Raw genomic sequence first — 12120 nt, 5'->3', positions numbered from 1 at the left:
TTAATGAAAAGAAACGGAATCCGTTTCGCGCTGTTCTGTAAAAAATAATTATGTCCTTCAGTTTCATTTTGTATACACTGCAGTTTCAATTCAACACAATTATAGTTTCATTTCGATATAACTACAATTTCATTCAATATTTATACACTCCAATATGTAAAAATGTTATTTAATTTTATTTTATATATATTATAATTTCATTAAAGCACAACTATATGATCATTTCGATATAATTACAGCTTCATTGTACAATATACACTCAAATATGCGAAATGTTATTCAGTTTCATTTATATATACTGCAGTTTCATTTCACCAAAACTACAGTATCATTTTGATATAACTGCAGTTTCATTTGATAATATAAAAATAATACGTGAAGCAGTGTCGGTTTAGATACACTGTAGTGTCACTCCGTTAACACTAACAGCGCGTCGTTTCTTTACTTAAAGAAACGACGCCGTTTTGATACACGATGCATAATCGATTATGCACCGCGGTCCACGATATAACGACGGGATGGGAATAGGCCAGACCCCTTTGGGCCTACGGCCTGGCCTAATTAGGCATGATTTGTTTAGTAAAAATGTCAGTCTTGAGCCTATTTCAAAGCCTATTAAACTAAACATGCCAGACCTACACACACACACACACGAACACACACACACACACACACACACACACACACACACACACACACACACACACACATATATATATATATATATATATATAATTTATTTTTAATATTATGTTAGTATATATTCTATTTTATACCTAATATATTTTTATATTTACAATAAAACCCCAAGTAGATATACTTACTAATATAAACCCTAACCCTCCACCTCCAAAATTCCATTCTAAATTTTGATTCAAGTATAAACATTGCCACTAATCTTGATATAAGTGTTCTTATTGTTTAATTGTTCTTACTGTTATAATATTTAATTAAGTGCCACAATTTAATTATGTGAGTTGATTGTGAACTAATTATGAGATTATATAGGATGACAAGCAATAATACAATTGAATTTATTCATAAACAAGTTAACGAGCATGTTGAAGTTGTGACTTGTTTTATTTTATTTTATGCATGTTTTAATGCTATTATGTTTGCATTGTGGTGATATACTTATATAGTTATGTATTAGTTAGGTATTAGGCATATTTCTTAAATTATTTAGAAATACTTATTAAAATTTTTAAAAAGACTTAACATGTAAGTTTTAAATAGGCTCAAAACATGATTTACTTTGAAACCTTTTTAATGGCATACATATTAAACAGACTTTAAAAGGGCAAATTATGCCCTGGACCCGTGTCCACATTGAATTGTGGACACGGGCCCAAAACGACGTCGTTTTTTAAAAAAAACGCGTCATTTAGTTAAAAAAAAAAATAGCGCACGTTTTGCCGTTAACGGCGTTATTTTTTTTTTTTTTTTTTTTATTATGAATGTACAGTTATGCCGTTATGAATGTACAGTTATGCCGTTATGAATATACAGTTATACAATTATGAAATTATGAACACAGAGCTCTAACATTATGAACTTACAATTATGAACATATATAGTGATAAAATTATGACCATGGAGCTTTAAAATTGTGAATATAGAGCTTCGAAGATTATGAATGTACAGTTATGGAGTTATGAATGTACAGTTATAGAGTTATGAATCTACAGTTATGGAGTTATGAATCTACAGTTATGGAGTTATGAATCTACAGTATGGAATTATGAATGTACAGTTATTGATCGAATTATGAACAAAGAGCTCTAACATTATGAACTTACAATTATGAACATATAGTGATAAAATTATGAACATAGAGCTCTAAAATTGTGAACATAGAGCTTCGAAAATTATGAATGTACAATTATGGAGTTATGAATATACAGTTATGGATTTATGAATGTACAGTTATAGAGTTATGAACGTACAGTTATGGAGTTATGAATGTATAGTTATTAACATATAGTAATAAAATTATGAACATATACTATTACAATGAAGCGGTCTGAAATTTTTTTTTTTTAAAAAAAAAAAAAAAAAAAAAAAGGAGATAACAGTGCCTAACGGCACTGTTACCCGTGTCCAGCAAGCATGCTGGACACGGGTCCAACGCATAACGATTGCTTTAAAAGGGTTCAGGCCAGGCCTGACCAATTGTAGGCTCAAGCTTGAGCCTAAAATATAGCCTACATATAGGCTCAGGCCTAAGCCAAAACCTTAGATTTTCGTAACAGGTCCAAGATTAATTTTCTAAAGCTCAGCTCAGCTCGACTCGACTTATTTTCATCCTTGTGCAAAACAAATTTAAAAATAAGTTTGAAAAAACTTAACTTGCATGAGTGAATTTTCCAGGAGATTTGGCGTTTCAAGAGTTATATATTAATCCAATTTAAACTGATAATTTAATATGTAACCAGCAATTTTATTTCTTATTAATATGCAGGATTATGAAGTGTAATTAAAATAATATTTTAACGTTACTATAATGAAACTAAGTGTAGCTAGAAAATGAAACTAAAAAACAAAGTTCATACAATAACGTATATTGTTAAATGAACTTGAAGTGTAATTAAAATGATACTTTATCGTTATTTTAATGAAACTAGTGTGTATAATAATGTATATTGTCAAATAAAAGTAAAGTGTAATTAAAATAATATAATACCATTTTATTTCATGGTCCATGCTGCTACATGCATGGACCATGGCCTACAATAAAATTTACCGTCCAAATTCTCTCCCAAAAGTAAATGTTATTTATCTCTCCTAAACTTCTACTAATAATCAATCTACCCCCACTCCCCCTCCCTCACTTGATGTGATTTATATTCATTAAGAATTATGAATTGATTGACCCTACACACTTTTAATTTAAAACTAAATAATCTAATTAAATAATATCACATCAGAAACAGAAATTAGAAGGGAAGTTTTTATGAGGGATATATAGTATTATATTACACTTTTCAAAAATAAATAAATTTGAAAAAAAAATTTAACTGCAGACGCATGCGTTTTATCATTAAAATAATTCACAAGCCCTTTGGTAGAGCTTATTTGGTTGATGGATGAATACAAATGAATAAAATTTATATAATTATCGTTATGCATCCCTCACGCCTCACCCAAGTGGCCCACCTAAGCAAAAACGGCAAAAACAACAAATATATCTTTAAGAGAATATTCCTCTTTTTCGATCAAAGCTTAATCATCAAAAATAAATTTCGGCAGTTTTGAACCTTGAGTTGAAAGTGACTCTTGAGTTGTCTTATTTAAAAGGAAAAATTGTAAAAATGTCCTTCTATAATTCACCAATAATCAATGTCACCCAATAATTATGAATGGTGTAAATATTGCCCCTCAATTATCAAAAGAGTAAATACTCAAAATGGTCCCTCAACTATAGCAAAATTCACAAATTGGTCCTCGACTTTCAATTTTAACCAATTAAGTCCTTAACTTTGTAATTTTAACACAATTTGGTCCTCTGTCTATTTGACCGTTTGTTGACTGTGATTTTTGAGGATATATATGTACTTTCATGATCCATAGTCGGTTTTTTAAGGTTCCGGTTGCATTTCCAGACCACACTGTTACATTCGAATCCATTGCCGAAAGCAATCTACCAAATCCGGTCGCCTTTCTTCATCCTCCCTTTGGATTCAACGTAGTTGAGTTCGTACCAGAGCGAAGAAGACGACGTGTTTCCGAACCGGTGCAACGTCATCCTTGAGGCCTCCACGTGCTCTGACAAGAGCTAAAGGTTCTTCTGGAGATCGTCGATCACGGTCAACAAACGGTCAAATAGATGGAGGACCAAATCGTGTCAAAATTGTAAAGTTAAGGACTTAATTAGTTGAAATTGAAAGTTAAGGGCCAATTTGTGAATTTAGCTATAGTCGAGGGACCATTTTGGGTATTTACTCTTATCAAAATAATGCACATATAGCCCCTCTCGTAACGGATCTGTGAGTCCACGTTAGTCTAGACCGTTTAGTTGGGGCATTAAGTAATTTAACTTTTCTTTTTCTTTTTTCTTTTTATATTTTCCTTTTCCCCTCCTCATTTGAGACCATCGCCATTGAAAGGAGCGTCATTTTACCTTTTCTCTTTAAGTATGAGTGGAATTGTGACCCACTTCACCAACTCACTTTCGCCATTTTGTTTCTCTGTAAATTCCTCTCATACGCCACAAGTAATTGAAAAGTTTTTCGTTTTTCGTATATTCTTTGGTGGATTTTGAAATTGTAATGGCGGCGGAGCAGATTCGTAGCAGAAAGCTCATTGTGGAGATATGTAATGCGAAGAATTTGATGCCTAAGGATGGGCAAGGCACTGCCAGTGCCTACGTTCTGGTGGATTTTGACGGCCAGCGGCGGCGGATGGCGACTAAGTTCCGGGATCTGAACCCGCAGTGGGACGAGCGGAGTTCTTGGTCCATGATTCAGAGACGATGATTTCCAAGACTCTTGAGCTTAATCTTTATAATGACAAGAAGACAACCGGAAAGAGAACGACCTTTCTCGGGAGGATTAAGATCGCCCGGAGTAGTTTTGTGCAGGCGGGATCGGAGGTGCTGGTTTACTATTCTTAAGAGAAGTGCATCGTTTTCTCACAGATTATGGGCGAGATCGGGGTTAGGGTTTGGTACGTGGACGAAGAAGCGCCGCCGCCGCATCCGGAAGAGAAGACGGAGGCGCCGACGGAGGAGAAGCCGCCGGAAAAGGTGGAAGAGGGGAGTCCACCGGCCGCGGACGGGGATAAGAAAGAACAGAACCAGGAAAATCAGGAAAAGAAGCCGGAAATTTAGGAATTGGAGAAGAAGGAAGATCAGCCGCCAGAGGATCAGAAAAGGAAGATGAAGCTCCTCCTCCTCCTCCATAGCCACCGGCTACTCAAACCTCTGCTTCGACACCGGCACCTGCCAGTTCTTCAATCGGTGATGGTCTCAAATGAGGAGGGGAAAGGGAAAATATAAAAAAAAAGGGAAAAAATAAGTAAATTACTTAATTACCCCAACTAAACGATGTAGACAAACGTGGACTCACAGGTCCGTTATGGGAGGGGCTATATGTGTACCATTTTGATAATTGAAGGGCAACATTTACACCATTCATAATTGTTAAGCTATGGAAAGGAAGACTTAGTCGAGACAGTGGAAGAAGGTATGAAAGGGAGAAACTGTGAGTGTATTCATTGTAAGAGTGTATATTCTGGTTACAAAACTACTCTGCAACGGATACAGAGTATATAAGGAAGAGGGTGGCGGTTATGGGGTTGTTACAACAGATCATCAAGAAGAAGAATTACAAGAAGGCCCTTGTCTAGTTTGCATTACATTGCTTAATACCCCCCCGTAAGCTGGAGCATGCAGATTTTGTGTGCCCAGCTTAGATACAAAGTGTTGAAACTGGGTAACCGGTAGTGGCTTGGTGAAGCCGTCCGCCACTTGATTTGAAGATGACACTGATAACAACTTGATCAGCCCTTGATTTATCTTTTCCCGGACAATGTGACAGTCAATATCAATGTGCTTGGTACGTTCGTGGAAAACATGGTTCTCGGCAATAGCTATTGCGGACTTACTATCGCAGTACATGGTGGCTGGTTTCTCCATTTTTACATGCAAGTCTTGAAGAAGAGTTGTGAGCCATTGTGTTTCGCAGACTGTAGCTGCCATGGCACGATACTCGGCCTCAGATGATGATCGTGAGACCGTGGCCTGCTTCTTGGACCTCCATGAGATTAATGCCTCTCCCAAGAATACACAATAACCAGTGATCGACTTCCTTGTGTCACTGCAGGAAGCCCAATCGGAGTCGGAAAAAACTTTGAGTTGCAAGTCTGTATTTACTGGATAGAATAGCCCTTGCCCTGGTGTGCCTTTGATGTATCTTAGAACCCGGTGTGCAGCCACTAAGTGTTGTTCCATAAGAGAGTCTACAAATTGACCAAGTTGTTGGGTGGCATATGTGATTTCGGGCCTCGTTGCTGTTAGATACAATAGCTTTCCTACCAATCGTCTGTAACTGCTAGGATCTGCAAGGCTAGTGCCATCACGAGTCAGTTTCAAATCCTGTGCCATTGGAGTTCTAGCAGGCTTGCACCCCAAAAAACTGGCTTCTTCTGAGATTTCCAGCGCATATTTTCGTTGACACAGGTTTAAGCCCTCCTTTGTTCTCTTTGCTTCAATCCCCAGAAAGTAACCAAGAGCTCCCAGATCTTTAATTTTGAAAGCTCTGTCCAGAAAGGTTTTTAATTCCTGAATAAGATCCATCCTAGCACTTGCGACTAGAATGTCATCGACGTAAACTAGGATGGCAATAAAATCAACACTTTTCCCCTGGTGAATAATGACGGATCAGAAGCAGACTGTTTGAAGCCAATTTCATGCAAGGCAGCACACAATTTTGCATTCCATTGTCTGCTCGCCTGCTTGAGGTCGTATAGTGATCTTTGTAATCGACAGACTTGATTGGGTTTGGTATTCTGGAATCCTGGAGGCAGCACCATGTACACTTCTTCATTGAGATCTCCGTGAAGAAATGCGTTGTTTATATCCATTTGATGAATATGCCAAGACTTGGAAATGGCTGTTGCTAAAAACGTACGAATAGTCGTGATTCTGGCCACAGGGGAGAACGTTTCCAAATAGTCTATGCCAAGTCGTTGGGTGTAGCCTTTTGCAACAAGCCTTGCCTTGTAGCGTTCCACAGTCCCATCCGCCTTTAGCTTTGTTTTGTATACCCACTTGCAACCAATGGGAACCTTTCTGGGGGGGAGATCAGTGACTTCCCAAGTCTTGTTTTGTTGTAAGGCATCAATTTCTGCATCCATGGCTCTCTGCCAACACTCACTCTTGGCAGCCTGAGAATAGCTTCAAGGTTCACCGATGGCAGTTACTGCCATTGAAAATATTTTGTGAGGAAGCTCAAGACCTTCATACGATACAACTTTTGACAATTGATGGGGAGTGGTTCTGTATAGCACAGCTGAGTCACAATAGAAGTCTTGTAGTCGACTAGGTATATGCCTTTGTCTAGATGATCTGCGTGGCTGTGTTGGAGATGTAGGCTGAGCCAAGCATGAGCTGTCCATACTGCTATCTTGAGTGGAGTGTGTATGACTCTCTGATGATGTATGTCTAATATCTGCTGGTTCATTGGTAGCACTCTCCAGTGGTTCATCAATTTCTTCGTCCACTAGTTCATGGGGTGGGCTACTGGCTAGATCAGTCTGCATGTGGTGGCTTTCAACACGGCTAGTGCTTAGGGGCAGTCGAATATCCACCATGCAATCCCCTTCTTGTGTCTGAGCATCATCTGACTTCTGGAAATTGCATTCCTCATGTCCAGAAGTGGGAACCAGAGGTAGAGGGGGGCCATCAATAGGATTGTTTGTCTTGACCAACTGGTACTTCTTTTCAGCAAACGGAAAAACCCCTTCATAAAAAGAGACATCACGTGAAATAAAAACAGATTGATCATGTATGTCATAGAGCAAATAACCCTTAACATGTGCAGGCATTCCAATAAGAACGCATTTTCTGCTTCGTGGTTCCATTTTGTTTCTGGACTGAGGCAGTGTGGAAGCATAACATGACACCCGAGTACCCTGAGGGTGGTGAGATCAGGTTCCTTGCCAAATAGGCGAAGGTAGGGGCTTGACCACGCAATAACCGGAGATGGGAGGCGATTGATGATATACACTGCATGTAATATACACTGGCCCCAAAAATCTAGGGGAAGGCTAGCTTGAAATCTTAAGGCTCTTGCCACACTCAATATATGTTGATGTTTGCGTTCAACCACCGCATTTTGTTGGGGTGTGTTAACACAAGTTTGTTGATGGATTATCCCATTCTCGGCAAAAAATTCGTTCAAGTTGAACTCCAAACCATTGTCACTACGAATGGTCTTGATTGTGAGACCAAATTGTGTGTGCACCATCTTTTGAAATCCCTTAATTAGACTTCGTGTCTCAGACTTGTTCCTCATCAAATGTACCCACGTGTATCGTGAATGATCATCTACAATTGTTAGGAAGTATCTTTCCCCACCTAAAGATTTAATCACAAATGGCCCCCAAATATCCATGTGAATCAATTCAAAACAATCTTTGGTTATTGTATTACTCAAAGAGAAAGGGAGTCTTTTATGTCTTGCAAAGTGGCATACATCACATGGTGTTTTCTTGAATTGAAAAGTAGGAACATCAGTAAGTAAATGCATCTTATCAAAAGGAAAGTGTCCTAGCCTGCAGTGCCAAACTTCAGTGCTGCATGACATAGCAAGGTATTTGTGATTGAGGGCCTGCATTCCTGGTGGTTCAATCATCAAGTATAATCCATTTCCTTCTTTAGCAAAACCAGTCGTCTTCCCATTGTTCCCCCGAAGAACACACTGATGAGAATTGAAAATTAGCTCATAAGAAGAATCTTGAAGCAGTTTGCTAACAGAAATTATGTTGAAATGGAATGATGGTATATGCAGCACATTTCTTAAGCATAGATCATCTGTTAGCCTTATTTCTCCCACATGAGTGACATCTACTTGGTTCCCATCAGGCAAGTTGACAGTTGTCCCCTTCACATTATGATAAGATTCAAAGAAATCCAGACAACAAACTATATGATCACTGGCCCCAGAGTCTAATATCCATGAGGAAGGCTAAAGAAAAACAGAGTTAATATTAGGAAACGTGCCTTCATCAGATGATTGTTTTGTCTTTGCCTTAGGGGTAAGGGAAACAGCAACCATAGTGGAGGTCTGATTCTGTCCAATCTGGCATTGAAGAAGAGAAATCAGTTTTTGAATGTGCTCATTCGAAAGGCTACTGTCACTGTTCATGGAATTAGAAGTTGCTGCCATGGCTTGTTGTCTTCCCTTGGATTTGTATCCCGGTACCCATCCGGGGGGGGGGGGGGGGGTATCCATGCTTTTTATAGCATTTCTCCACCGTATGCCCCGTCATGCCGCAATGGTACATTTTGCATTCTTGTTTCCACCTCCAGAGTTATTGAATTTCCTGTTATTGTATTGATTCACAGCAGCTACAATGTCTTCACCATTAGTGAGATCAGTTTGAGCAGCATTGGCATGGCTTACCTCTATCCGGTTCACAGTCAGATTGTCGATGTTTAGCTGCCTTTCCAACTTCTCAGCCATGACAAACACCTTGTGTATGTCTGGCAGAGGATCAAGGATCAATACTCCAGAATTCAACGAACTGGAATCGTCATTCAAACCTTGCAGGAACCTGATAATTTGATCAACTTCGCGTTCGTTTTTGATCTCTTCAAGGAGGTTGCACGAACTTTGTGAATCACATTTGCATATCGGCAGTGGTCTCAGTTCGTTCATCTGCTCCCATAGGATCCTGCAACGAGTATAGTAATCATTAACGGACAGGCTTCCCTGTCGCAAAGCATAGATCTCCGTTTGTAATGCAGAAATCCGCTGAGGATCTCGCTGTGAGAACCGTTTCTTTAGATCGCTCCACACCTCTTTCGCGTTTTGGATATGCATTATACTCTGTGCGATGGAAGGATGGACGGACTTGTAGATCCACGCACAGATCATAATGTTGCATCTTCTCCACGCTGAATATTGAGCATGCGTTCTCTCTGGTGCGGCTACGCTCCCATCCACAAGGCTCCATTTGTTTTTCACTTCCAGCGCCATTCGCATAGATATGCTCCAAATGCCATAATTGGCACTTCCTGTGAGAGGGGGGCTAACGAGCGTTGCATTGGCGCTTTCGTTGCTGCTAAAAAAAGAACGGATTCTCGATGTCTTCGAAGATGCGACTTCTCTGCGGAGTCGCGATTCTCTGAGGAGAGGTTTGGACAGGAGACTGGTCAACCGGCGTCGACGGCAGAGTTCGCTGGCTAGTTTCTCCACCTCCGGTGACGGCAGCTGCGTAGCTGTGGCCATCTTTGCGCAGCTCTGATACCATGTTGAGCTATGGAAAGGAAGACTTAGTCGAGACAGTGGAAGAAGGTATGAAAGGGAGAAACTGTGAGTGTATTCATTGTAAGAGTGTATATTCTGGTTACAAAACTACTCTGCAACGGATACAGAGTATATAAGGAAGAGGGTGGCGGTTATGGGGTTGTTACAACATATCATCAAGAAGAAGAATTACAAGAAGGCCCTTGTCTAGTTTGCATTACATTGCTTAATAATAATTCAGGGACGAAATTGATAGAGGGGCATTTTTTACAATTTTTCCTATTAAAAATTTTGAAGTAAGATGAATTGTATGAGAGATTAACTGTCATAGTGTCATCTATCTCTATTAGAGACTAGTTGAACCATGAATGGAAAGTGTGTATTGTTGGAAAACTAATAAACTATGTCGTATCACAATTATATTTTTTGTGCATTGATCGCTTAGAAATCAAGTAAGACTTGAGGGATAGGAAGGAGAAACTATGTCATGTTAATTTTTTTGGCGAGTTCGGCCAGGAGAGGCCAGGATCTCTTGGTAAGCAAGCAATCCGTTAAACGGCGCCAACCCCCCATTCCTTCTCTTCTTTCTTTTTGGAAGTCACGATCAGAATGAAAGGTGAGGTAGTTCGCTGGTTCAAGTCCAGCTCGTGACAAGAATTTATCTGATTCATTGAACGCTATCTTTTCGCCTGTGGGAACACTGCCTTAAGAGTAATTTCTTCAAGACAGTGCAATTGTATGAAATCATAAATTCTTTCCAAGATTAACACAATTACTACAAATACGTGCACTTGTAAATATAGGTAGGACCTGATTTATAATTTGCTCAAACTAAAGAAAGCTATAGTGGAAAAAAGATTATAAGAAGTCTTGACGTTTCAATTGATGATTGCGAACTGATTAGGACATTACTATTAAGAGCAATTAAATTTGTGGTTTTTGGGTAGTTTTTGCATACCAAAAAACTTGAGGGGAGGTTTTTAACAAATGGGATGAGTGACTTTTGTTGATTAAGCGTGCTTGACTTACAGGATGGGTGACTCACAGGGAAATAGAGTAAGCATAGTGCAGCGCTAGATCCATCAATTGGTATCAGAACTGAGTTCACAGATTCGATCGATAGAGAGGCGAAAGTCGAGTCCAGGATTTGTGATCAAAGATTGCAACAGGTGTTGGCCCAGGCATGCTGCGAAACTGGACTCTGTGATCACTTCTAAAATGGTCTTAATTTATCTATTAAGTTGCAATTGATTTTCCACTTCATTCTTTAAAAAAAATAAATACATTTATCAACTGCTTTATTTATGCTTTCAATATTGCAAAGAACACAATAACTCTCTTCCTCTCTTGTACTTCTATTTTTGTAGAATGAATATATTTGTAATTCTTAACTTGATAACTACATCAATATAATTAAAATTACATATTCATACATCAAAATAAAAACTAATCATTAATCTAGAAAAATTAGTTAGGACTAAATAAATCATAAATGAGATATAAAACACCATAAGTTTGGTGTGGCTTAGATGATTTCTTTCATAATTATTAATATTAAGAAAGAATAATATAAAATAATAATTTTTTTTTAAATATTAGTTAAATCATCGACGACGGAGTGGTTCATATTCATGCACAAGTAATTTAAATTAATTTACTGTATTTGACAATATGGAGCAAACTGAAAGTCAGAGTATGAGCTATAATTTGAGAGATAATATATAAAAACCATAAATTTAATAAGCATTTGAGCATGGGGGATGACATCACCATTCCATTTTTAATTATTTTTATTTCCGTTATTTTTAAGTAAATAAAATAAACAATGAATTCTTAACCTTTCGTTGACTTTTTTTTTTGTTTGTTTTGTTTTGTTTTAATTATTAATAATAAGCTTTGAACAAAAATATAATAAAGTACGTACTTTAGTTTTATAATATCTATTTTATAGTCGGTGCAGTTCACCGCCACGTTTCGTTGGTGAATAGGCTGGACGCCTGGATTACAATATTTTTTTATTTTATTTTTTTGGTAAAAAATTTAGTTTATTTAATTTTCTTTTTCACGCACAAATAAGTATTCATCAACAAATCATTTCGTTTCTTAAATACTGTTAAAATTGTTTGATAGTAAATTATTCCAATTTAAC

Source organism: Ipomoea nil, unplaced genomic scaffold (genome assembly GCF_001879475.1).
Source record: "Ipomoea nil cultivar Tokyo-kokei standard unplaced genomic scaffold, Asagao_1.1 scaffold1617, whole genome shotgun sequence".
Classification (NCBI taxonomy): domain Eukaryota; kingdom Viridiplantae; phylum Streptophyta; class Magnoliopsida; order Solanales; family Convolvulaceae; genus Ipomoea; species Ipomoea nil.
The sequence above is the reverse complement of the archived record's forward strand: the minus strand, read 5'-3'. Positions refer to the sequence as shown.